This window comes from Arachis ipaensis, chromosome B8 (assembly GCF_059453495.1).
Source record: "Arachis ipaensis isolate K30076 ecotype BB chromosome B8, ASM5945349v1, whole genome shotgun sequence".
Lineage (NCBI taxonomy): Eukaryota > Viridiplantae > Streptophyta > Magnoliopsida > Fabales > Fabaceae > Arachis > Arachis ipaensis.
Genome location: NC_142443.1, coordinates 19830273 through 19858170, shown reverse-complemented (window position 1 = coordinate 19858170; position 27898 = coordinate 19830273). Strand labels below are relative to the sequence as shown.

Below are 27898 nucleotides of genomic sequence, written 5' to 3'. Positions count from 1 at the left end.
TTGTTCTTAGTGTTCATCTTGATCTTCAAATTGTTCTTCACGTTCATCTTGACCTTCAAGCTGTTCTTAGTTGTTTTCTTCGTTTTGATCTAAAAATTTGAATTTTGGTGTCATTTTATTATTTTTCTCTTTCCTCATTAAATTCAAAAATATTTTTAATTAATTTTTTTCAAAAAAAAAAATTTTCAGATTTTTATTTTAAAATTTTTATCTTATCTTATTTCAAAAATCAAATTTCAAAATTCAAATTAAAAAATTTTTTTTTTCAAAATTTAAATTTACAAATTTCAAAATTTCAAATTTCAAATTTCAAAATCTAATTTTCAAACTCAAAATTTAAATAACCTTTTAATTTAAATTTATTTTTATTTTCATTTTTAATTTTTATTTGCTACTATGAACTCTCACCCCTTTGGCTATGAGTCTGGTTACAATTATGTTGCAGGAAGAAGAAATTACAATGAAAACAGGCATCAAGGTTGGAACAATCAAAGATGGGAGGAACCACAAGGATTTAATCAACCCTCATGGCAACAACCACCTCCAATGAACTATCAACAACCACCATCATATGCCTATGAACTTCCTCAACACAACTTTGGACCACCAAACTCACAAGCCTCTTTCCGCCATTCACCTCCATATGACTCTAACCCTCAACCACCATACCAACCACCTTATGAGCCATATGAACCATATATAGAACCACCCCAATTCCAACCCAATTACTCACAAGAACCACCACTTCAATATTCACCATCTCCATATCCATCAATCCAAGAGAACTATGATCCTATTTATGAAAGCCGAGTGCATCAAGAGGCAAAGGATCATCTCAAGGAAACAGTGGATCGATGTTAGGCAACCGTTCAACAACTGGGGCAAGTATTAATTCAATGGGCTTCTAGACGCTTAAATACACAAGGATCAGCCACAGCCCCATGTGGACAGTCTAGTGAAGAGCATAGCATGAAGGAGATACCAGAAACCCCAGTGGACAAGACAGAGAATGAATTCGTACTAGAACAAGTAGAAGAAGCTGTCATTGTTCAAGAAGAAGAAGTGGTTGAAGACTTAGGAGATGCAGAACCTCCATGGGAAAGTCAAGATATAGAGCCTCCTTCCAAGACGGTTGAAATTGATGCTGAGGAGGGTGTACAACCTCCAAAGCATATCATAGTTGAAGACTTGGAAGAGGTTGATCAAGAGATGGAGATTCAAGAAGAAGAAGCACAACCTCCCATGCCCTTGGAAAGCAATGAAAAGGAGATTAAATTGGAAGAGAGCTACCAAGAGGAAGAGGTTGAAATTGAAGAAGCTTGCAAAGAGGTGGTAGTTATCAGAAAAGAGCACAAGGGAGTGGAGCTTGCAATTTCATTAAAAACACCTCCCCCTAAGTTGCCATCATCCTTCACAACATTCAAGTGGGTAAAATTCATATCCCATAGCTTTCTAATCCCACTTGAATATGGGCTACTGGAGACGGATGGTCAACTTAGAGCTCTTTGTGGCATTAAGAGTAAGAGGAAGATAGCCAGTGATAAGAATTGTCAAGAAAGGTTCAACATGGTTGTGTGCTCAAAGTTTAAATGCAAAGGTTGGTGTAAAGCTCAACTGAATGGGTCTAGGACGCTGTTTGGTAGCTGCAGTGAGAATTCAAATCACTTATCACCCAGTTGGAAAAATACAGATCCCGACATGGATGGGTGTAAAAGCAAGATTTGGGATCCTGGAATCTGCTCTGACACTTGTTACCCCGGGAGCCTAAGAATCTTTTTGAAGCTGCTCAAGGGTTTTACATGCCTAGTTTGGGACCCCGGAGGTTACTGGAATCACAAACACTGGTGGAGATTCCTGGATGAGTTCAAGCATAAACCACCATAACAGGAAGCTCATCAAATGTCCAACTTAAGGACTCTAACTAAAAGTGCTAGGTGGGAGACAACCCACCATGGTAAGATCGTCCTTTTTCATTTTTATTTAGTTTTATTTGTTTTTGAATTTTATTTTGTTATATTGAACCTGGAGTTTTGCATCACATTCATATTAACACTGCATTCTGCATTTTTCAGATTACAAAAAAAAAAAAGCGAGCACGCGACGCGACCGCATCAGCGACGCGTCCGCGTCGCAAGGAGAGGGGAGAAAAATAAAAACGAACAGAGAGTTATGCAGGAGCAGCGCTGGAGGCGTGCCCATGGCACAAATTACCCCACGCAACCGCGTCATATGGGAATAATGGCCTCCCACGCGACCGCGTCACCCACGCGGCCGCGTGACCTGAAATCGGCGTAAAAAGGGTGCATGGCCGAAAGTTGTGCTGGAGTTGGGCTGGACTCGTGCTGGAAGCCCAAGCCCTCCCACGCGAGCGCGTGCCCCACGCGTCCGCGTCATATTGAAGATAAGGCCATTCACGCGATTGCGTCACCCTCGCCATCGCGTCACCCAGAATTTTGGCAAAAAGAGTTTCGAACAGAGAGTTGCGCTGGTACGAGGCTGCACTCGCGCCAATCGCACAAAACAGGCCACGTGATCGCATGACCCACGCGTCCGCGTCACCTGACCTTCTTGCGCACCACGCGACCGCGTCACTCACGCGTCCGCGTCACAAGCGGCGCACAGAATATCCAGATCAGCCAATTTTCTTATCCTTTCTTCTCTATTCCTTATTTTTCTTATCTTTTCTTATTTCTTTCTTCTTCCTTTCTTATTTTCTCTCACTTCCATTCTATTTTATTTAATTTATTTGCATACTTTCATTCATTGCATTTTAATTTTGTGCATATTTTTATTTTCTTTTCTAAAATTATTGGTGTTCAAATGTTCTTATTCAACTGTTATATCTTTTCTGATATTATCTTGGTGCTTGTGACTTGTTTTATTCTAGTTAGATAATATTATTTAAATCAATGCCAATATTTTTTATCTATATTACTCTTGCATTGACATGAATTTATATTATCTCTTCTTCCCCATTCTCTTCTCCATTGTTGCAAATTTTCGCACCACTGGCATGCCATATGCTTCTATTGTTTTCTCATTTGCATGTTGTAGCTACCATGTAATTGAGACCCTCAATTTTGGCATTAACCAACCCATATTTTATTTGTTTTCTATCTTTGCTTTGGGTTACTTTCCTTCCCTTTTTCTTTCAGGATGGCCACCAGGAAGAGAACTGGAAGACGTTGGATGGGAGAGAGACACACAAATCCATCTGCACAATCCTTAGAGAAAAGCAACAGTTGAAACAACCGGTCCACCTGCACATCTCAGCATGCACCGAGGACGGTGCAATCTTTAAGTGTGGGGAGGTTGATACCGATCTCCGTGGGTTAGTACATTCCTGTCTCAACACCAAAATTTTTATTTTATTTGTTTGTTAATTGTTGCATTTGCATGTTTGTTTGATTTTTGTGCATATTTTACTACTTGGTTAAAGTAATAAATTTCTTTTGAGACCCTATTTTTTTTTTTGAAAAATTTCACTAATTTAATTTGAAAATTTTATGTTAAAACTTGTTTGAAGTTGTATTTGGAACATGGTTTTTGAGCTAAAGAACACACAACCTGTGAGATTTGAGCTTATTTATATGGTTACATTATTTAACCATAAATATTTTATTCTTGTGTGTTTACTTCTCTATGATTGCAATCTTAGCTTTGTTCCATTCTATATGTCCAATATTTAGTATATTTACATGCTTGCATATGATTAAGGCCATTGTTTGATCTTAGCTCACTTATCCCAAAATTAGCCTACCTTTTACATCACCCTTGTTAGCCCCCCTTGAGCTTTTAAATCCCTTCTGTTTTATAACCACATTACTAGCCTTAAGCAGAAAAACAAAATAAGAATCCCAAGTTAAATCCTTGGTAAGCTTAAGATAGATATTGTGTAAAATTTAAGTGTGGGAAATTTTATGGGAACACGGGATGATAGGAAAAAGTAGGAAATTAAATGAATAAGTTATTTGAAAATTTGGGAAGCATGCTCATGTGAAATCAAAATAATTAAATTACCATGTGCATTGAAGAAAAATATATTAAGTAATTAAATAAGGGGATACAAAAAAAAAAGAGAAGAAGAAAAGAAAAATGAAAAAAATATATATTACCCCAAATGCAAAATAAAAAGAATCAATACACATGGGACAAAAATTCAAAAATAAGTTTGATACATGAGCATGTAATACAAAAGTGGAAAAAACTTGGGTAGTTAGGTAAAGTATTTTTAAATTATATAAAGTATGTATATGCTAGGTGAGATCTTAGACTAATCAAGGATTCACTTTGTTAGCTCACTTAGCCTTATATATATATACCCTCACCCTTACCTTAGCCCCATTACAACCTTGAAAAGACCTCATGATATTTGCATTGGTTAGATAAAGAACAAGGTTTAGAAAGCATGACTAGAGAAGAGTAGAGTGAATAACCCTATACACTTGAGAGATTAGAGTGATATACACTTCCAGTGAGGGTTCAACGCTTAAATTCTATGTTCCCTGCTTTCATGAGCTGTCTTCTTACAAGTTCACTTGCTTTTTATTGTCTGATTTGAATTAGTGAAAATTGGTTTGTATTTGTCTTGGAGAACTTATTTACTCTTAACCAAGTAAGTAAAAGCATTTAGCATGTAGTTTCATTCATAGGTTGCATTTCATATATTCTACCATTCCTCTTCATCTTTATAGCTTCTCTTGAGCTTAGCATGAGGACATGCTAATGTTTAAGTGTGGGGAGGTTGATAAACCACTATTTCATGGTTTATCTTGTGCTCAATTGAGTAGATTTCATCAACTCTTTACCCACTTATTCATACTATTTGCATGGTTTTACATTTGCCTTCCTAATTATGTGCTTTGATTGAAAACATGCTTCTTTGATCTTATATTTGCTTATTATTAATCTTCTCTTATTACCATTAGATGCCTTGATATGTGTGTTAAGTGTTTTCAGATATTATAAGGCAGGAATGGCTTGGAGGATGGAAAGGAAGCATGCAAAAGTGGAAGGAATGCAAGAAGTTGGAGAAATTGCTAAGCTGTCCAGCCTGACCTCTCTGCACTCAAACGGCTATAACTTTTGCTACAGAGGTCCAAACGATGCGGTTCCAGTTGTGTTGGAAAGCTAACGTCCGGGGCTTCGATTTGATATATAATATGCTATAGTTCCCCTGACGCTAGATGACGCGACCGCGTGATCTATGCGGCCGCGTCGCAATGACGAAAATCCAGCGTGGCCAAATTCAAAACCAGCGAATTCTGGACTGTTTTTCACCCAGTTTGTGGCCCAGAAAACATAGATTGGAGGCTATAAAGTGGAGGAATGTATCCATGCATAAGGAGGCTCTCATAATTCACAATTTTAGGAGTAGATATAGTTTTTAGAGAGAGATGTTCTCTCCTCTCTCTTAGGATTAGGATTTAGGATTTCTCTTAGTTTTAGGAGTGACTCTCAATCCCAGGTTCTTTATTTTTATTTATTTTTCTAATTTAATTTATGAACTCTTTATGTTTAGATTGATCTTCTATTATTAATGCAATTCGAGGTAATTTCAGATTTAATTTTACTTTGCTTTATTTATAAGTGCTCTCAATTTAACTTACATATTTTCTTCCTTTTGGCTTTGGTTAAATAATTGGTAATTCTTCATCCACTTAACTTACCTTCATAGTTAGAGGTTAATAAAGTGGGAGAAAAATCCAATTCTCATTACAATTGATAAGGATAACTGGGATAGGACCTCCAGTCTTCATACCTTGCCAAGAGATTTTATTATATTATTATTATTTTATTTTATTTGTCATATAACATATTCCCACCTTACTTCCTAAACCCCAATTTACAAACTCATAACCAATAATAAGAACATACCTCCCTGCAATTCCTTGAGAAGACGACCCGAGGTTTGAATACTCGGTTATCAATTTCAAAGGGGTTTGTTACTTGTGACAACCAAAACGTTTGTACGAAAGGATTTCTGTCGGTTTAGAGACTATATCTACAACGCAACTGTTTTTATGACATTCTTTACTGGCAAAAAATCCCAACGTCACTGGGCTTATGCCCTTAAGGTCACTTATGGACCACCCAAGAGCTGTCTTGTGTGTCCTTAGCACTTGAATCAATGCTTCCTCTTCTAGTGGATTTAAAGCAGAGCTTATGATTACTGGAAAAGTGTCACCTTCTCCTAGAAATGCATATTTCAGGGATGGTGGTAATGGCTTGAGCTCGGGTTTAGGAGGTTTCTCCTCTTCCTGAGGAAATCTCAGAGGCTCTTTCAGTTCCTCTGAACCCTCCAAATCAGGCTGAACATCTTTAAAGATGTCTTCCAGCTCTGATTCGAGACTCTCAGCCATGTTGACCTCCTCTACCAAAGAGTCAATGAGATCAACTTTCATGCAGTCTTTTGGTGTGTCTGAATGTTGCATGGCCTTGATAGCATTCAACTTAAACTCATCCTCATTGACTCTCAGGGTTACTTCCCCCTTTTGGATATCAATGAGAGTTCGTCCAGTTGCTAGGAAAGGTCTTCCTAGAATGAGAGTAGCACTCTTGTGCTCCTCCATTTCCAGCACTACAAAGTCAGTAGGAAAGGCGAATGGCCCAACCCTGACAATCATGTCCTCAATCACGCCTGATGGGTATTTAATGGAGCCATCAGCAAGTTAGAGAGATATCCGGATTGGTTTAACTTCTTCAGTTAAACCAAGCTTTCTGATAGTGGATGCATGTATTAAGTTGATGCTTGCCCCAAGATCACATAAAGCTGTCTTGGTGCGATTACCCTCTGATGTGCATGGTATCAAAAAGCTCCCAGGATCTTTAAGCTTTTCTGGAAAGCTTTTCAGAATGACTGCACTGCATTCTTCAGTGAGGAGAACTCTTTCAGTTTCTCTCCAATTCTTCTTATGACTCAAGACCTCCTTCATGAACTTGGCATAAGAAGGTATTTGCTCAAGTGCCTCTGCAAATGGAATCTTTATTTCAGGAGTCCTGAGATAATCTGCAAAGCGAGCAAATTGCTTATCCTGCTCCTCTTGGCGGAGTTTTTGAGGATAAGGTATCTTGGCTTTATATTCCTCAACCTTAGTTGCTGCAGGTTTATTTCCTACAGAGGTGGTTAGAGAAGCCTTTTTATAGGGGTTGTTATCAGCACTTGTGTGTGCCTGATCCCTCACTGGCATTTGAATGTCAGGGTTAGAGGCTGGAGTGGTGTTGGACGCCAACTCTTTACTTGTTCCTGGCGTTTGAACGCCAGAACTGAGCTTCCATTGGGCGTTTGACGCCAAATCCTTGCCTGTTTCTGGCGTTTGAACGCCAGAGTTATTCCTCTCTAGGCTCTTACTGTCCTCAGAGGGATTTTGGATAGCAGTTTGTTCTTTTCTTGGCTTCCTACTGCCATGAAGTGAGGTATTTAATGTTTTCCCACTTCTTAATTGAACTGCTTGGCACTCTTCTGTTATTTGTTTTGATAACTGTTTTTCTGTTTGCTTTAACTGTACCTCCATATTTATATTAGCCATTCTTGTGTCTTGTAGTATCTCCTTAAATTCGGCCACCTGTTTTGTTAGAAAGTCTAATTGCTGATTGAATTCAGTAATTTATTCTGCAGGACTGAGTTCAGCAGTTACTGTTTTAGCCTCTTCTTTGATGGAAGATTCACTATTTAGGTACAGATGCTGATTTCTGACAACTGTATCAATAAGCTCTTGAGCCTCTTCAATTGTTTTTCTTATGTGTATAGATCCACCAGCTGAGTGATCTAGAGAAATTTGAGCTTTCTCTGTAAGCCCATAATAGAAGATGTCTAACTGCACCCATTCTGAAAATATTTCAGAGGGGCATTTTCTTAGCATCTCTCTGTATCTCTCCCAGGCATCATAAAGAGATTCATTATCTCCTTGTTTAAAGCCTTGGATGTCCAGCCTTAGCTGTGTCATCCATTTTGGAGGGAAGTATTGATTCAGGAATTTTTCTGACAGCTGTTTCCATGTCCTTATGCTAGCCTTGGGTTGGTTGTTTAACCACCTCTTAGCTTGGTCTTTTACAGCAAATGAAAATAGTAATAATCTGTAGACATCCTGATCTACTTTTTTATCATGTACTGTGTCAGCAATCTATAAAAACTGTGCCAGAAACACTGTAGGTTCTTCCTGAGGAAGACCGGAATACTGGCAACTTTGCTGCACCATGATAATGAGCTGAGGATTCAACTCAAAGCTACTGACTCCAATGGAGGGTATACAGATACTACTCCCATATGAAGCAGTAGTGGGGTTGGCATATGACCCCATAGTCCTTCTAGACTGTTCAATTCCACTTAGATCCATGATGGAGAAAAGGGAATTGATATGAATAGCAAATAGAATATATTTTTATTTTTTTTCTTTTGTAAAAAGGGAACGAATAAATAATAAAAGAAAAGAGAATAAAATAGTTTGAAATTAAATATAGAATTCAAAAATTAAGAACAAAAAATTTAAGACTAAAATAATTACTTAATTAAGAAGATTTGAAAAATTTTTGATATGATTTTTTATAAAGATTTGAATTTTGAAATTTTAAAACTAAGATAAGATAAAATAAAAAAATTTTAAAATAAAATCTGAATTTTTAAAAGAAAAATTCAAAAAATCAATTAAAATAAAGGAAAAAGATATTTTTGAATTCAATAAGGAAAGAGAAAAACAATAAAAAGACACAAAACTTAAAATTTTTAGATCTAATGCTCCTTATTTTCGAAAATTTTGGAGGGAAACACCAAGGAATACCAAACTTAAAAATTTTAAGATCAAAACACAAGGAAGACTCAAGAACACTTTGAAGACTCACAAGAACAACAAGAACATGAAGATAGAACACCAAACTTAAAATTTTTAGAAAACCAAAACAAAATTTTCGAAAACTAAATAAAAATCAACAAGAAAACACCAAACTTAAAGTTTGGCACAAGATTTATTCAAAGAAAAATTATTTTTGAAAAAATTTTTAAAAAAGAAGATAGCCAATTACCAAGAACATAAGCATCACGCTCTAGCCAATTGAGCTATAAATTTAAAGTGTTTTAACAAGGTATTTAATAAATAATTTTTTTTAGATACTAATAATTCGAAAATGCACAAGAAAAACAAGAAAAATCACAAAACAAGAAAAACTAAAGATCAAACAAGGAAAATAAACAAGAACAACTTGAAGATTAAGAAAGAACAATGAACACAATTTCGAAAATTTAAAAGAAAATAAAAGCATGCAATTGACACCAAACTTAAAATATGAAACTAAACTCAAACAGAAAAACTTAATTATTAGTTTATAAAATTTTTTTCGAAAAAAAAATTAAAAAGAGAAAATAAGGATTAAAAAGAAAATTTCAACAAAAAACAATAATATATAAGACTCTAAACCAAAAAGAAAAATTTTTCCTAATCTAAGCAACAAAATAAACCGTTAGTTGTCCAAACTCGAACAATCCCCGGCAACGGCGTCAAAAACTTGGTGCACGAAATTGTGTATGTCAATGTCAATATTACTATTTCTCACAAATTCGCACAACTAACCAGCAAGTGCACTGGGTCGTCCAAGTAATACCTTACGTGAGTAAGGGTCGAATCCCACGGAGATTGTTAGCTTGAAGCAATCTATAGTTATTTTGTAATTCTTAGTCAGGATATCAATTATATTTATCAGTTTGAATTGCGAAAAATAAAGGAGCATGAAATAAATACTTGTTCTGCAGTGATGGAGAATATATTGGAGTTTTGGAGATGCTTTGTCTTCTGAATCTCTGCTTTTCCCTGTCTTCTTCTTCACGCACGCAAGGTCTTCCTATGGCAAGCTGTATGTTGGTGGATCACCGTTGTCAATGGCTACCATCCGTCCTCTCAGTGAAAATGGTCCAGGTGCGCTGTCACCGCCCGGCTAATCATCTGTCGGTTCTCACTCATGCTGGAATAGGATCCGTTGGTCCTTTTGCGTCTGTCACTACGCCCAACCTTTGTGAGTTTGAATCTCGTCACAGTCATTCAATCCCTGAATCCTACTCGGAATACCACAGACAAGGTTTAGACTTTCTGGATTCTCAAGAATGCTGCCAATGGATTCTAGCTTATACCACGAAGATTCTGATTAAGGAATCCAAGAGACATTCATTCAATCGAAGGTAGAACGGGAGTGGTTGTCAGACACGCGTTCATAGATTGAGAATGGTGATGAGTGTCACGGATCATCACGTTCATCATATTGAAGTGCGAATGAACATCTTAGATAGAAACAAGCGTGTTTGAATGGAAAACAAAAATACTTGCATTAATTCATTGAGACACAGCAGAGCTCCTCACCCCCAACAATGGAGTTTAGAGACTCATGCCGTCAAAGAGTATAAAGTTCAGATCTAAAAATGTCATGAGGTGTGAAATAGACCTCTAAAAGTTGTTTAAATACTAAACTAGTAACCTAGGTTTATAGAAAATGAATAAACTATGATAGATGGTGCAAAAATCCACTTCTGGGGCCCACTTGGTGTGTGCTGGGGCTGAGACTTAAGCTTCTCACGTGCCTAGGCTGTTTCTGGAGTTAAACGCCAGGTTGTAACCTGTTTCTGGCGTTCAACTCCCATTTGTAACCTGTTTCTGGCGTTTGACGCCAGACTGCAACATGGAACTGGCGTTGAACACCAGTTTATGTCATCTATCCTTGAGCAAAGTATAGACTATTATATATTTCTGGAAAGCCCTGAATGTCTACTTTCCAATGCAATTAAGAGCGTGCCAATTGGACTCCTGTAGCTCCAAAAAATCTATTCCGAGTGCAAGGAGGTCAGAATCCAACAGCATCAGCAGTCCTTTTTCAGCCTGAATCAGATTTTTGCTTAGCTCCCTTAATTTCAGCCAGAAAAACACCTGAAATTACAGAAAAACACACAAACTCATAGTAAAGTCCAGAATTGTGATTTTTCATTTAAAAACTAATAGAAATATAATAAAAACTAACTAAATTACACTGAAAACATACTAAAAATAATGCCAAAAAGCGTATAAATTATCCGCTCATCAAGAAACCTGACTGAGGTTAATGCATCTTGGGTAAGGGAATTCTACTGCAATTACTTCAAAACTTTCCTAGATGCAGTAAACTTAAGAGGGAAGCAGATTCTGGTTACTGAAGAGGCTATAGAGGATGTTCTGAAGCTTCTGCCTAAATCCGATCAGCCAGATGGATATCAAAAGGCTGAGGAGGACATGCGCTTCATAAAATTTGACTAGGATGCCGTCAAGACCAGGATAGACCTTGACCCGACCGTTCCATGGATCATGGGTCAGAACACCACCATGCCTAAGGGGATCAAGCGGGCATACTTGAACGATGAGGCTCGGCTATGGCATCAGATCCTTAGCAACTTTATTATGCCGAGTACTCACGAGACGGAGCTACCTGCCGCTATGATCACCCTCTTATGGTGTGTGATGGAGGGTAAGGACCTGTACCTGCCACACTTTATCCGGTACTACATGGCCAGGGTCTACGTCCGAGGCACTCTCCCCTTTCCATATTTGATTACACAGCTTGGCCGTCGAGCTGACATGCCTTGGGAGGATGCTGACGAGAAGCCACCTGCTGCAGAATTCAAGAAAATCATTCCTCACAGCAGGAACTTTCTGGCTTTGGGCTACAGACCTCCATTCCTCACTCCTACTGATGAGACAGCCACACCATCTGCCGGCCCCTCATCCTCTACAGCTACCCCTGCTACTACCACTGCACCTCCACCTGCCTCAGAGCCAGTTTATCACCTAGTGCACCGCCTATTTCGACAGCTAGACCAGATGGAGCGCCGCAACCGGCGCCGATATGAGAGAGTTGAGCGCAGCAAGCGACGCTATGAGCACCTGAAGCTGATGATACGATCTGGCGATATCCCCTCCGAGCCTGACACACCATCAGAGCCATTTGAGGAGGAGGCGGATGATCACGAGGCAAAGACCCATTCACAGAGAAAGGCTGCACAGGCAGGCACAGAGCAGGCTGCTTCACATCAGGAGGCCCCACATCAGATTCAGGTTGCAGACCCAGAGGTCCCTATTCAGTCCGCACCTCCTCTGCAGCAGGCAGATCCTCAGATCACCACCACAGAGACTCCAGCTACCCATCCTTCCAGTGATGACACCCCTTCACACCCTGCTTGAGTGAGCATCAAGAACGATGCTTCGTTTTAAGTGTGGAGAGGTCGCCATCTTTGGCGTATTTTTTGGTGAACCACTACAGACTCTTTTTACTTTATTTTGCTACTTTTTCTGTATTTTTCTCTTTTATTTTTTTATTTTTATTTTCTCAGTACTTATACATTGCTATTTTCATGTATTTTTACTCTATTTCTGCATGATGCACTTTAGTTTATATTTTAGCCATTTAGTTTAGTTGTAATTCTAACTTATTAGTTATAGAAATTGTGGATTAATTAGTATAATTTACCCTTTTTAGCATAAGATAGCTTAGTTTAAATTGAAAATATAAAAGGAAGTAAACTAGAGACTTGAACATAATAGAAACAATCCACACACCTTGTGTATATAGCATTACATGTTAGTTAGTTAACAACATTTCATCAAGGAGAAACACTAGAACTTCAAAGCCACCTTAAGATTTACATTGAGAATAATGGGAACTCTTAATTTTACTTGCATGACATACATAACTGATATATGATTTTTGAGTTAGAGAATACACAGCCTGTGAGTTTTGAGCTTAATTGTATGGTTACATTCAAACCATAATTTTTATTTCTGTGTGGTCCACCCTTCTTATTTATTCTGGTGTTCTTTATTTTGTTTTAATCTGTATGTCCGATTATAGAATCTAGATACATACCAAGAAAGTGATTGAGGCCATTGTTTGATTATAGCTCACTATTTCCAAATTAGCCTACCTTTTACATCACCCTTGTTAGCCCCCTTGAGCCTTTAAAAACCCCTCTTGTTTTATAACCACATTACTAGCCTTAAGCAGAAAAACAAAATAAAAATCCCAAGTTGAATCCTTGGTTAGCTTAAGATAGAAATTGTGTGTTGTGTAAGTTGGGGAACCTATTGGGAACAGGGATGATAAAAACAAAGGGTAGAAAGTTGAAAAGAATAAAATAATTCAAAATAAAAATTTTTGGGAAGTATGCTCATGTGAAATTAAAATAATTGAATTACCATGTGCATTAAAAAAAAGTTTTAGTATTTGAATAAAGGGGATACAAAAGAATTCCCCAAATGAAAAAAGCAATGCACATGGGATAAAAATAAACAAAAATTAAATATGAGCATGTAACATAAAAAGTGGGAAAAATATGGGAAAACAGGTAAAGAAGCTTTGCTTTACAAAATATGTATGTTAGGTGAGATCTTAGACTAATCAAGGATTCACTTAAATTAGCTCACTTAGCCTTATACATATACCCTTACCTTTACCTTGACCCCATTACAACCTTAATTAAAGACCTCATGATTTTTGTATGCCTGTATTCTATAATTGTTGATTGGTTAGATGAAGAACAAAGTTATAGAAAGTAAGAATAAAAAGAAGAATAGAGTGATTAACCCAATAAACACTGAGTGACTAGAGAGTAAACACAAAATCCAGTGAGGGTTCAATAGCTCATCAACATATATCTGTGCTTAAATTATTAATTATCTTGCAAGTCTGTAAAATATTTTTCTTTCCCATCTCAGTTGTAAAAGCGCTTTATCATTATCTAAGGTTTGGCTATGCATATATGATTCCTTGAGAATGTGAATTAATTTGACTACATGTAAGCTTTATATACAAGTGAATAAAAATAATTAGAATTGCATAATGCATTTAGGTAGTTGCATTTAGAATAGATTGCATTGCATGAGATTCCACCACTTCAACCTTACCTTACTCTTTATCTTGGATTTAGCATGAGGACATGCTATTGTTTAAGTGTGGGGTACAGTACCACGATCCTCACCTGGTGGGCGGTAAACCACCTCGATCCCCACCATCTATAGGTGGTAAACCATTTCGATCCCCACAGACGTTTTGAATTGGAAAACAGCACACACGTGGGCGGTAAATAACCACGATCCCCACAAAACAATTTCTTATCAAATCTGGTGGTAATAAATAACCACGATCCCCACAAAACAATTTCATATCAAATTCATTCTCTTCATTATTTAATTCATTCAACAATTATCATCATCACACCTCCCATTCCGTTCATCAATAATTCACACTCAAGATATAATTCTCTTCTTAACTAAGTAAAACTCAAAACATAATACTTTTCTTAATAAATCAAGTTCTAAAACATAATGCATTTCTTTTCTTTATAAATCAAAGTCAAATAATATAATTTTTTTATCCATACTTCTCTAAATAATACTTCAAACTAAATCTCCAATTTTTATAAAATTTTGACAGCATCTCCTTTAAAATTCAGACTTTGCCATCCTTCTCAGGTCCCAACCAAACCACCTTTCAAACCCTTTTCAAATAATTTCCAATAAGCCAAACCAATTCTAATATCAAAATCATTTTCAACTCTTAATTCATTCATTATTCAACAAACACATATATACATAACTCAACCAATCCTCAATCTTCCATTATCAATACTCACATTCATCAATAATCATTCATCAACTCCCATCAACAACATTAATTAACACAATTCCTACAACCTACTCAAAAAAATCATCATTCATCAACTCATTCGCAATATAATTTCATATTTCCATCAAGATTACTAGCATTAACATATTCCCACATTTTCGACCTATCCTATGGTCATCTAGCCTATGATTTCACAAAACATTATATATTATCTATGAGAAAGCAAAACTATACCTTGGTTGATTCCTTCCTAAACTCGAAATACCTCCAAAACCTCTCCTATCACAAGCTCCAAGCTTCCAAATGTCAATTTCTCAAGCTTAGTCACCCGCATTTTGTTCCAAACTGCCCAATTGAACTCCGAATCAACAAGAACACAATCTATTTCATACAATATAACTATAATCAACATAGAGTTTATTAAATTAGAAATTCACCAAGAAATAGGAGCTCCTTACCTTACCCATGGCTAAAATGAACAAAATCCAATATTTTCTGAAGCTAACTCAACCTTAGAATATCAAAATCACATAATCTATCAAAACTCAAAATCTTAAATTTCGAAATTTGGGAAGAGTGGTTGAGTAAGAAATTACTAGATTCTTACCAAATTGATATGTGAATTTTGTAGAGAATTTCGATACGAACGCGTGGCTGCTGACGGCTCGTCAATTGGAGCTCCGGATTGAAAGTTACGTGGAATTGAATTTTTGGAGGAGGGTTTCGTTTCTATTTCTCTATTCCTCCTTGAGTGTTGCTGCATTCTTCAAAAAGGGATGGAAGAATATGAGGTGAAGCTTTGTTATTTTAATAAATTGAGTGGCCTTGGGCCCGGTTTGTGCTCGGTTCGATCGATTTGGCCCGTTCGGCCGAATCTTGGGTCAAAATCTTTAAAATTAGTGTCAAAATTTATATTTTAATTATCTCTACTTCATTAAACTATAAAATTTAATTTTCTAATTTTTCTAAATAATACTTAATTTATTGACTAATTATTTATTAATTTTGCAGGTTTTACATCCTACCCACCTAAATAAGAAGTTTGCCCTCAAAATTCATATTCAAAAACCTGAAGAGAGGTGTGGGTAGTCACTTCTCATTCCAGATGTCAAGCTCCCAAGTGTGTTTCTCAAATCCAGCTCAACTCCAAGAAACCTTTACTAATGGTACTACTCTTCCATGTAGTCGCTCAACACTGGCATCGTCAGTTCTAACTAGAAGTACTTAAAATGTAAAATCTTCTTCCAATTGAACTAATACGGTAGCAAAACTATTTGATACGTTGCCACCCACCAATCCATCTTAGTACTTTAAACAGCTCAATACACCTCGATGTCATCCCCTTAGTCTTGATTATCCCTCGATTCTAGTCTATTGAAACAACCTCGAAAAATGCATAACTTCTTTGCTTAAACTATCTAGGTTTTCTCCACCGGTCCGCATAACTTTTCTGTAGGCTTTACTCAATCAAAAATCCAAACTTGAATTCACTTAGTTTTTCTCCGTTGTCTTGGCTTTTGATTTGGGGCCTAGGACACTTGAGCTTCAAAGGAATAGTCTTTCCTATAACCTATCAAATGCTGAGTTACATGCACCGCTACTTCATCTTTCGTGATATATCTTAGCAACTTTAAGGTGAATCGAAGGTTCGCTTATGTGTGCTTCAGAAAATAGTTCATGTGTCAACTTTTGACATTCCTCAAACTTGTTCGTGTATTCAGCGACTGACATTTGACCCTGTTTCAATTGTAGCAGTTCAAGCTCCTTACCCGTTCTGACCGAGTTAAGGAAGTATTTCTTGTAAAACTCAGTTCAGAATACATCCCAGGGTATAGTAGCATCACCATGCTGCAGAAGGCGTCGTGTCCCTTGCCACCAATACTGGGCTTCACCCACTAACTGATAAGTTACAAACTCAACACGTTGATCTTCAGGGACTTGTTGTGCTTGTACAGCCTACTCGATTGCTTGAAACCAGTTGTCAGCCTCAATGGGGTTCGTGGTTCCTCCGAAGATCGGTGGATGTATCTTAAGAAAATTTGCAACCGTCATTGGCCCGTTAACCCCATTAGCGTTGTTCCCATTTCCAGCTTGATTCTCTAGTGCTTCGGCTGTCGCCTGCATAGCCGTAACCATGTTTTCCAGGGCAGCCATAAAGTTCACAGGGTCATTTCCCATCGTTTTAGGGTCCGCAGTACCTATTCTACCTCTGCCTCACCTGCGACCGCGTCCACGAGTCGCCATCTGGTTCCTTTTCATACCAAACAAGTGATATCAAGGTGATCAATCTCAATATCATAAATCTAGTGCTTCAAAGTCCCAAATGCATGCTCATGAATATTCATGCCATATTTATTAGTTAGATAACCTAGTTTGGCATGTACAGACACCCAAAGTATGCCCAGAAGCGTAGTCAGTCCAACCCTCAGGCTCTACAGGAACCAACTGCTCTGATACCATAATATAACACCTTACCATACAGAGCTTTACGCTTAAGTTATAAAACAGAGGTGGTGAGGTATTACGACCTCTAAGAATAAAATATATATGTAGATATAGTTGAAGAAATTTGTAACTAGGAGCCTTAAAGAAAGGTTTAAGCAAAAACTACAAAAAGAAAAGCGCATTACACTCATAAACATAAAACCGGAGAAAAGATAAGAGTAAGACGTGAGTATATACAAAGAGTTGAGTGCCAAAATACAGAATATCAAGCTCCGGATGCAACCTGCGAAGCTAAGGCTGGCCGGAGTATAAATTCATGTATAAGCATAAGTATATATCCCAAGATAACCCAATATGCATAAAGAAAACACCTAATTCTTCAGAAAGCCTAGATTAAACATCATTATCTATATATATACATAGGAGAATCTATAAACAGAAAATACATAATAGACAACCCCAAAATATAACTTCCCAACTTCGCTTGCCAGAGAAACCTCCAGATGCTCACCGAGGCACATCTCGACCTACATCTGAAAACGAAAACATAGATATGAATGAGAACCGAAAGTTCTCAGCATGGTAATGGTGCCCACATACATAATTGATAAGGTCCCGGAAAAGCCAGAGGCGATCCTAGAACTTCAACACTCAGATTTAAATCTTAAAGTTTATAAATGGAGAACCATAAATGGGGTAGTTTATCTAAGGTTCTTATTTCTAATTCATTTCTAACTTAAGCCCTAATTTTCACCTTCCTCCAATCCTCCAAAACTCTAGCGCACAGACAAGCAATGCAGACAAAGCAAACACAAGTAGGATACAGATACAGCAGGTAGCAAATATAGCAGGTAAGCATAGTAATCACATAGGCAAGCCCAATTAATGCACAATCAAGCAAAACACACATATGCATATGATGTATGCTTGCCCTATGGCTGATGAGTCTCATCTGTTGGTTATATAGTCAACCCGACATGTCTGGTAGCTAACCCAGACATCGTCCTCTTAAAAACTGGTGAGCGGTACAGTACCACGATCCTCACCTGGTGGGCGGTAAACCACCTCGATCCCCACAGACGTTTTCAATTGGAAAATAGCACACACGTGGGCAGTAAATAACCACGATCCCCACAAAATAATTTATTATCAAATCTGGTGGGTGATTGATGAGTGAATAATTTATACGCTTTTTGGCACTGTTTTTAGTACGTTTTTAGTAGAATCTAGTTACTTTTAGGGATATTTTCATTAGTTTTTATGTTAAATAAACATTTCTGGACTTTACTATGAGTTTGTGTGTTTTTCTATGATTTCAGGTATTTTCTGGCTGAAATTGAGGGACTTGAGCAAAAATCAGATTCAGAGGTTGAAGAAGGACTACTGATGATGTTGGATTCTGACCTCCCTGCACTCAAAGTAGATTTTCTGGAGCTACAGAACTCAAAATGGCGCGCTTCCAATTGCGTTGGAAAGTATACATCCAGAGTTTTCCAGCAATATATAATAGTCCATACTTTGGCCGAGTTTAGACGACGTAAAAGGGCGTTGAACGCCAGTTCTACGCTGCTGTCTGGAGTTAAACGCCAGAAACACGTCACAAGCCAGAGTTGAACGCCAAAAATACATTACAAACTGGCGTTCAACTTCAAGATTGACCTACACGTGTAACATTCAAGCTCAGCCCAAGCACACATCAAGTGGGCCCCAGAAGTGGATTTATGCATCAATTATTTACTTCTGTAAACCCTAGTAACTAGTTTAGTATAAATAGGACTTTTTACTATTGTATTAGCATCTTTGGATCATCTTCGGATCATCTTTGATCATGTTTTGAGGGCTGGCCATTCGGCCATGCCTGGACCTTTCACTTATGTATTTTCAACGGTAGAGTTTTTACACTCCATCGATTAAGGTGTGGAGCTCTGCTGTTCCTCAAAGATTAATGCAAAGTACTACTATTTTTCTATTCAATTCAACTTATTCCGCTTCTAAGATATTCATTCGCACTTCAACCTGAATGTGATGAACGTGACAATCATCATCATTCCCCCACGAACGAGTGCCTGACAACCACTTCCGTTCCACCTTAGATTGAATGAGTATCTCTTGGATCTCTTAATCAGAATCTTCGTGGTATAAGCTAGATTGATGGCGGCATTCATGAGAGTCCTGAAAGTCTAAACCTTGTCTGTGGTATTCCGAGTAGGACTCTGGGATTGAATGACTGTGACGAACTTCAAACTCGCGAGTGCTGGGCGTAGTGACAGACGCAAAAGGAGGGTGAATCCTATTCCAGTATGATCGAGAACCTCAGATGATTAGCCGTGCTGTGACAGAGAATTTGGACCATTTTCACAAGAGGATAGGATGCAGCCATTGACAAGGGTGATGCCTCCAGACGATTAGCCATGCAGTGACAGCGCATCGGACCATTTTCCAGAGAGGATAAAAAGTAGCCATTGACAACGGTGATGTCCTTACATAAAGCCAGCCGTAGAAAGGAGTAAGACTGATTGGATGAAGACAGCGGGAAAGCAGAGATTCAGAGGAACGAAAGCATCTCTATACGCTTATCTGAAATTCTCACCAATGAATTACATAAGTGTTTCTATCCTTATTTTATGTTTACTTATTATTTAATTTCGAAAACTCCATAACCTTTTGATATCCGCCTGACTGAGATTTACAAGGTGACCATAGCTTGCTTCATACCAACAATCTCCGTGGGATCGACCCTTACTCACGTAAGGTTTATTACTTGGACGACCCAGTGCACTTGCTGGTTAGTTGTATCGAAGTTGTGAATGAAAAATGATTTATTAAGACGTGCGTACAGAGTTTCTGGCGCCGTTGCCTGAGATCACAATTTCGTGCACCAAGTTTTTGGCGCCGTTGCCGGGGATTGTTCGAGTTTGGACAACTGACGGTTCATCATGTTGCTCAGATTGGGTAATTTTCTTCTTATTTTATTTTCAAAAAGTTTTCAAAAATTTTTCAAAAATCTTTCAAAAGTTTTCTCCTTTGTTTTCGAAAAAAAATTTTAAAAAGAAAAAAAAATTTTAAAATAAAAATGTTTTCAAAAAATATATTTTTCTTCAGAATTTTTAAGAATGAATTCTAGTGTTTCATGAAGCATGTTGAAGCCTGGCTGGCTGTAAAGCCATGTCTAATTCTTCTGGGTAGGGAATGTCTGGCGTGTCATGTCTGAGTTACATACTAAAGCTTGGCTGGCTATTAAGCCATGCCTGACCCTTTGATTGGAGCTTTAGACTAAAGAGCATAAGATTCCTGGAATTCATATTAAAAATTTTGGAATCCTTATTTTTCTTTTTCTAAATGATTTTCGAAAAAAAATTAAAAGAAAATACAAAAAAAAATCATAAAATCATAAAAATAAAAAAAATATATTTCTTGTTTGAGTCTTGATTCAGATTTTAAGTTTGGTGTCAATTGCATGTTCATCTTGCATTTTTCGAAAAATTCATGCATTCATGGTGTTCTTCATGATCTTCAAGTTGTTCTTGGTAAGTCTTCTTGTTTGATCTTGATGTTTTCTTGTTTTGCATCTTTTCTTGTTTTTCATGTGCATTTTTGCATTCATAGTGTCTAAACATGAAAGATTTCTGAGTTTGGTGTCTTGCATGTTTTCTTTGCATATAAAAATTTTCAAAAATAAGTCTTGATGTTCATCATGACATTCAAAGTGTTCTTGGTGTTCATCTTGACATTCATAGCATTCTTGCATGCATTCATTGTTTTGATCCAAAATTTTCATGCATTGAGTCTTTTTCATGTTTTTTCCCTCTCATCATTAAAAATTCAAAAATAAAAAAAATATCTTTCCCTTTTTCACTCATAAATTTTGAAAATTTGAGTTGAATTTTTCAAAATCTTATCTTTTTCAAAAATCAAATTTTTTTCATTTTTCTTATTTATTTTCGAAAATTTTAAAAATATTTTTCAAAAATCTTTTTCTTATCTTTATCTCCTAATTTTCGAAAATAACATCATCAATTAATGTTTTGATTCAAAAATTTCAAGTTTGTTACTTGCTTGCTAAGAAAGATTCAAACTTTAAGTTCTAGAATCATATCTTGTGATTTCTTGTGAATCAAGTCATTAATTGTGATTTTAAAAATCAAATCTTTTTCAAAACTAATTTCAATCATATCTTTTCAAAAATATCTCTTTATCTTATCTTTTTCAAAAATTTGATTTCAAAATATCCTTTCTAACTTCTTATCTTCTTATCTTTTCAAAATTGATTTTCAAATTTGTCTCAACTAACTAACTAACTTTTTGTTTGTTTCTTATCTTTTTCAAAACTACCTAACTAACTTTCTCTCTCTAATTTTCGAAAATATCTTCCCTCTTTTTCAAAATTTCTTTTTAATTAACTAATTATTTTAATTTTTGATTTTAATTTTCGAAAATTACTAACCTTTTTCAAAAACTATTTTCGAAAATCACTAACTCTTTTTCAAAAATAATTTTCGAAAATTTCCTTTCTCTCTCATCTCCTTCTATTTATTTATTCATCTACTAACACTTCTCTTCATCTCACATCTCTGCTCTCCTCACCCTTGTGTTTCTTTCCTTACATTACATTCTTTTCTTCTTCTTTTCTTATACTCACACAGGGACCTCTATACTGTGGTAAAAAGGATCCCTATTATTATTGTTTTTCTGTTCCCTCTTTTTCATATGAGCAGGAGCAAGGACAAGAATATTCTTGTTGAAGCAGATCCAGAACCTGAAAGGACTCTGAAGAGGAAACTAAGAGAAGCTAAATTACAACAATCCAGCAAGCACCTTTCAGAAATTTTCGAACAAGAAGAGGAGATGGCAGCCGAAAATAATAATAATGCAAGGAGGATGCTTGGTGACTTTACTGCACCTAATTCCAATTTACATGGAAGAAGCATCTCCATCCCTACCATTGGAGCAAACAACTTTGAGCTGAAACCTCAATTAGTTTCTCTGATGCAGCAGAACTGCAAGTTTCATGGACTTCCATCTGAAGATCCTTTTCAGTTCTTAACTGAATTTTTGCAGATCTGTGATACTGTTAAGACTAATGGAGTAGATCCTGAAGTCTACAGGCTCATGCTTTTCCCTTTTGCTGTAAGAGACAGAGCTAGAGTGTGGTTGGACTCTCAACCCAAAGATAGCCTGAACTCTTAGGATAAGCTGGTCACGGCTTTCTTAGCCAAGTTCTTTCCTCCTCAAAAGCTGAGTAAGCTTAGAGTGGATGTTCAAACCTTCAGACAGAAAGAAGGTGAATCCCTCTATGAAGCCTGGGAGAGATACAAGGAACTGACCAAAAAGTGTCCTTCTGACATGCTTTCGGAATGGACCATCCTGGATATATTCTATGATGGTCTGTCTGAATTAGCTAAGATGTCATTGGATACTTCTGCAGGTGGATCCATTCACTTAAAGAAAATGCCTGCAGAAGCTCAAGAACTCATTGACATGGTTGCTAATAACCAGTTCATGTACACTTCTGAGAGGAATCCTGTGAGTAATGGGACGCCTATGAAGAAGGGAGTTCTTGAAATTGATACTCTGAATGCCATATTGGCTCAGAATAAAATATTGACTCAGCAAGTCAATATGATTTCTCAGAGTCTGAATGGAATGCAAGCTGCATCCAACAGTACTCAAGAGGCATCTTCTGAAGAAGAAGCTTATGATCCTGAGAACCCTGCAATGGCAGAGGTAAACTACTTAGGTGAACCTTATGGAAACACCTATAATCCATCATGGAGAAATAAACCAAATCTCTCATGGAAGGATCAACAAAAGCCTCAACAAGGCTTTAATAATGGTGGAAGATACAGGTTTAGCAACAGCAAGCCTTTTCCATCATCCACTCAGCAACAAATAGAGAACTCTGAACAAAATACCTCTAATTTAGCAAACTTAGTCTCTGATCTGTCCAAGGCCACTGTAAGTTTTATGAATGAAACAAGGTCTTCCATTAGAAATTTGGAAGCACAAGTGGGCCAGCTGAGTAAAAGGATCACTGAAACCCCTCCTAATACTCTCCCAAGCAATACAGAAGAAAATCCAAAAGGAGAGTGCAAGGTCATTGACATAACCACCATGGCCGAACCTATAAGGGAGGTTGAGGACGTGAATCCCAGTGAGGAAGACCTCCTGGGACGTCCAGTGATCAATAAGGAGTTTCCCTCTGAGGAACCAAAGGAATCTGAGACTCATCTAGAGACCATAGAGATTCCATTGAACCTCCTTATGCCATTCATGAGCTTTGATGAGTATTCCTCTTCTGAAGAGAATGAGGATGTTACTGAAGAGCAAGCTGCCAAGTTTCTTGGTGCAATCATGAAGTTGAATGCTAAGTTATTTGGTATTGAGGCTTGGGAAGATGAACCTCCCTTGTTCACCAATGAACTAAGTGATCTGGATCAACTGACATTACCTCAGAAGAAACAGGATCCTGGAAAGTTCATAATACCTTGTACCATAGGCAACATGATCTTTGAAAAGGCTCTGTGTGACCTTGGTTCAGGGATAAACCTCATGCCCCTCTCTGTAATAGAGAAACTGGGAATCTTTGGGGTGCAAGCTGCTAAAATCTCATTAGAGATGGCAGACAATTCAAGAAAACAGGCTTATAGACAAGTAGAGGACGTGTTAGTAAAGGTTGAAGGCCTTTACATCCCTGCTGATTTCATAATCCTTGATACTGGGAAGAATGATGATGAATCCATTATCCTTGGAAGACCCTTCCTAGCCACAGCAAGAGCTGTGATTGATGTTAACAGAGGTGAACTAGTCCTTCAATTGAATGAGGACTCCCTTGTGTTTACAACTCAAGGTTATCCTTCTGTAAACATGGAGAGGAAGCATAAAAAGCTTCTCTCAAAACAGAGTCAACCAGAGCCCCCACAGTCAAACTCTAAGTTTGGTGTTGGGAGGCCACAACCAAACTCTAAGTTTGGTGTTGAACTCCCATATCCAAACTCTAAGTTTGGTGTTGGGAAGTCTCAACAATGCTCTGAACATCTGTGAGGCTCCATGAGAGCCCACTGTCAAGCTATTGACATTAAAGAAGCGCTTGTTGGGAGGCAATCTAATTTTTATTTAATTATATTTTTATTAGTTATATGTCTTTATAGGTACATGATCATGTGGAGTCACAAAATAAATAAAAAAATTGAGAACGAAATCAAAAATAGCAGAAGAAAAATCACACCCTGGAGGAAGACCTTACTGGCGTTTAAATGCCAGTAAGAAGCATCTGGCTGGCGTTCAACGCCAGAACAGAGCATGGTTCTGGCGCTGAACGCCCAAAATGGGCAGCATATGGGCGTTTGAACGCCAGAATTGCACCATGGAGAAGAGCTGGTGCTGAACGCCCAGAACAAGCATGGTTCTGGCGTTCAACGCCAGAAATGGGCAACAAATGGGTGTTCAACGCCCAGAACAAGCACCAATCTGGCGCTGAACGCCCAGAGTTGTGTGCAAGGGCATTTTGCAGGCCTAGTTTGGTGCAAGGTTGTAAATCCTTGAACACCTCAGGATCTGTGGACCCCACAGGATCACCTCAAGATCTGTGGACCCCACAGGATCCCCACCAACCTCCACTCACTTCTTCTCACCCCTCTTTCACACAATCCCATAAACACTCTTCCCCAAAACTCTTCACCAATCACCTCAATCTCTCTTCCCTATCACCACTTCACCACTCACATCCATCCACTCTTCCCCAAAACTCTTCACCAATCACCTCAATCTCTCTTCCCTATAACCACTTCACCACTCACATCCATCCACTCTTCCCCATAAACCTACCTCATAAACCCCACCTACCTTCAAAATTCAAAATCAATTTCCCACCCAAAACCCACCCTTATGGCCGAACCTTACCCCCTCCCTTCCCTATATAAAGCCCTCCATTCTTCTTCATTTTCACACAACACAACCCTCTCTTCCCCTTCTTGGCCGAATACACCCCTCCCCCCTCTCCTCCATATTTTCTTCTTCTTCTTCATCTATTCTTTCTTCTCTTGCTCGAGGGCGGGCAATATTCTAAGTTTGGTGTGGTAATAGCATAAGCTTTTTGTTTTTTCATTACCATTGATGGCACCCAAGACCGGAGAATCCTCTAGAAAAGGGAAAGGGAAGACAAAAGCTTCCACCTCTGAGTCATGGGAGATGGAAAGATTCATCTCCAAAGCTCATCAAGACCACTTCTATGATGTTGTGGCCAAGAAGAAGGTGATCCCCAAGGTCCCTTTCAAGCTCAAAAGTAATGAGTATCCGGAGATCCGACATGAAATCCAAAGAAGAGGTTGGGAAGTTCTAACAAACCCCATCCAACAAGTCGGCATCCTAATGGTTCAAGAGTTTTATGCCAATGCATGGATCACCAGGAACCATGATCAAAGTAAGAACCCAAACCCAAAGAATTATCTAACTATGGTTCGGGGGAAATACTTAGATTTTAGTCCGGAAAATGTGAGGTTGGCGTTTAACTTGCCTATGATGCAAGGAGATGCACGCCCCTACACTAGAAGGGTCAACTTTAATCAAAGGTTGGACCAAGTCCTCATGGACATATGTGTGGAAGGAGCTCAATGGAAGATTGACTCCAAAGGCAAGCCGGTTCAATTAAGAAGACCGGACCTCAAGCCTGTGGCTAGAGGATGGTTGGAGTTCATCCAACGCTCCATCATCCCCACTAGCAACCGATCTGAAGTTACTGTGAATCGGACCATCATGATCCATAGCATCATGACTGGAGAAGAAGTAGAAGTTCATGAGGTCATCTCCCTTGAACTCTACAAAATAGCCGAAAAGCCCTCTCCTGGGGCAAGGCTATCTTTTCCTCATCTTATTTGCCATCTATGTTACTCAGCTGGAGCTTCCATAGAAGGAGACATTTCCATTGAGGAAGAGAAGCCCATCACTAAGAAAAGGATGGAGCAAGCAAGAGAGCCCATTCATGGATCTCAAGAGACGCTTGTAGCTCATCACCATGAGATCCCGGAGATGCCTCAAATGCAGTTTTCTCCACAAAACTATTGGGAGAAAATCAACACCTCCCTAGGAGAATTAAGTTCCAACATGGGACAATTAAGGGTGGAACAACAAGAGCACTCCATTATCCTTCATGAAATAAGAGAAGATCAAAAAGCAATGAGGGAGGAGCAACAAAGACAAGGAAGAGACATAGAAGAGCTCAAGGACATCATTGGTTCCTCAAGAAGGAAATGCCACCATCACTAAGGTGGACTCATTCCTTGTTCTTATTTTCTGTTTTTCATTTTCTTAATATTAAGTGCTTATCCATGTTTGTGTCTTATTACATGATCATTAGTATTTAGTAACTTTGTCTTAAAGTTATGAATGTCCTATAAATCCATCACCTCTCTTAAATGAAAACTATTTTAATTCAAAAGAACTAGAAGTACATGAGTTTCGAATTTATCCTTGAACTTAGTTTAATTATAATGATGTGGTGACAATGCTTCTTGTTTTCTGAATGTATGCTTGAACAGTGCATATGTCTTTTGAAGTTGTTGTTTAAGAATGTTAAATATGTTGGCTCTTGAAAGAATGATGATAAGGAGACATGTTATTTGATAATCTGAAAAATCATAAAAATGATTCTTGAAGCAAGAAAAAGCAGCAAAGAACAAAGCTTGCAGAAAAAAAAATAGCAAAAAAATAGAAAGAAAAAAAAAAGAGAAAAAGCAAGCAGAAAAAGCCAAAAGCTCTTAAAACCAAGAGGCAAGAGCAAAAAGCCAATAACCCTTAAAACCAAAAGGCAAGGGTAAATAAAAAGGATCCCAAGGCTTTGAGCATCAGTGGATAGGAGGGCCTAAAGGAATAAAATCCTGGCCTAAGCGGCTAAACCAAGCTGTCCCTAACCATGTGCTTGTGGCATGAAGGTGTCAAGTGAAAACTTGAGACTGAGCAGTTAAAGTCAAGGTCCAAAGCAAAAGAAGAGTGTGCTTAAGAACCCTGGACACCTCTAATTGGGGACTTTAGCAAAGATGAGTCACAATCTGAAAAGGTTCACCCAATTATGTGTCTGTGGCATTTATGTATCCGGTGGTAATACTGGAAAACAAAGTGCTTAGGGCCACGGCCAAGACTCATAAAATAGCTGTGTTCAAGAATCATCATACTGAACTAGGAGAATCAATAACACTATCTGAACTCTGAGTTCCTATAGATGCCAATCATTCTGAACTTCAATGGATAAAGTGAGATGCCAAAACTATTCAAGAGGCAAAAAGCTACAAGTCCCGCTCATTTAATTGGAGCTATGTTTCATTGATAGTTTGGAATTTATAGTATATTCTCTTCTTTTTATCCTATTTGATTTTCAGTTGCTTGGGGACAAGCAACAATTTAAGTTTGGTGTTGTGATGAACGGATAATTTATACGTTTTTTGACACTGTTTTTAGTATGTTTTTAGTAGAATCTAGTTACTTTTAGGGATGTTTTCATTAGTTTTTATGTTAAATTCACATTTCTGGACTTTACTATGAGTTTGTGTGTTTTTTTGTGATTTCAGGTATTTTCTGGCTGAAATTGAGGGACTTGAGCAAAAATCAGATTCAGAGGTTGAAGAAGGACTGCTGATGCTGTTGGATTCTGACCTCCCTGCACTCAAAGTGGATTTTCTGGAGCTAGAGAACTCAAAATGGCGCGCTTTCAATTGCGTTGGAAAGTAGACATCCAGGGCTTTCCAGCAATATATAATAATTCATACTTTGGCCGAGTTTAGATGACGTAAAAGGGCGTTTAACGCCAGCTCTACGCTGCTGTCTAGAGTTAAAC

At 37.8% G+C, this 27898-nt stretch overlaps 1 non-coding gene across 1 annotated transcript; it reads right to left on the bottom strand.

Annotated features, from left to right (window-relative positions):
* Positions 1-22314: 22314 nt before the first annotated feature.
* Positions 22315-22422, bottom strand: LOC148547381 (small nucleolar RNA R71). The gene has a single exon (XR_015898809.1). It is a non-coding gene; the product is annotated as a small nucleolar RNA R71 (small nucleolar RNA).
* Between the last annotated feature and the right edge of the window lie 5476 nt (positions 22423-27898).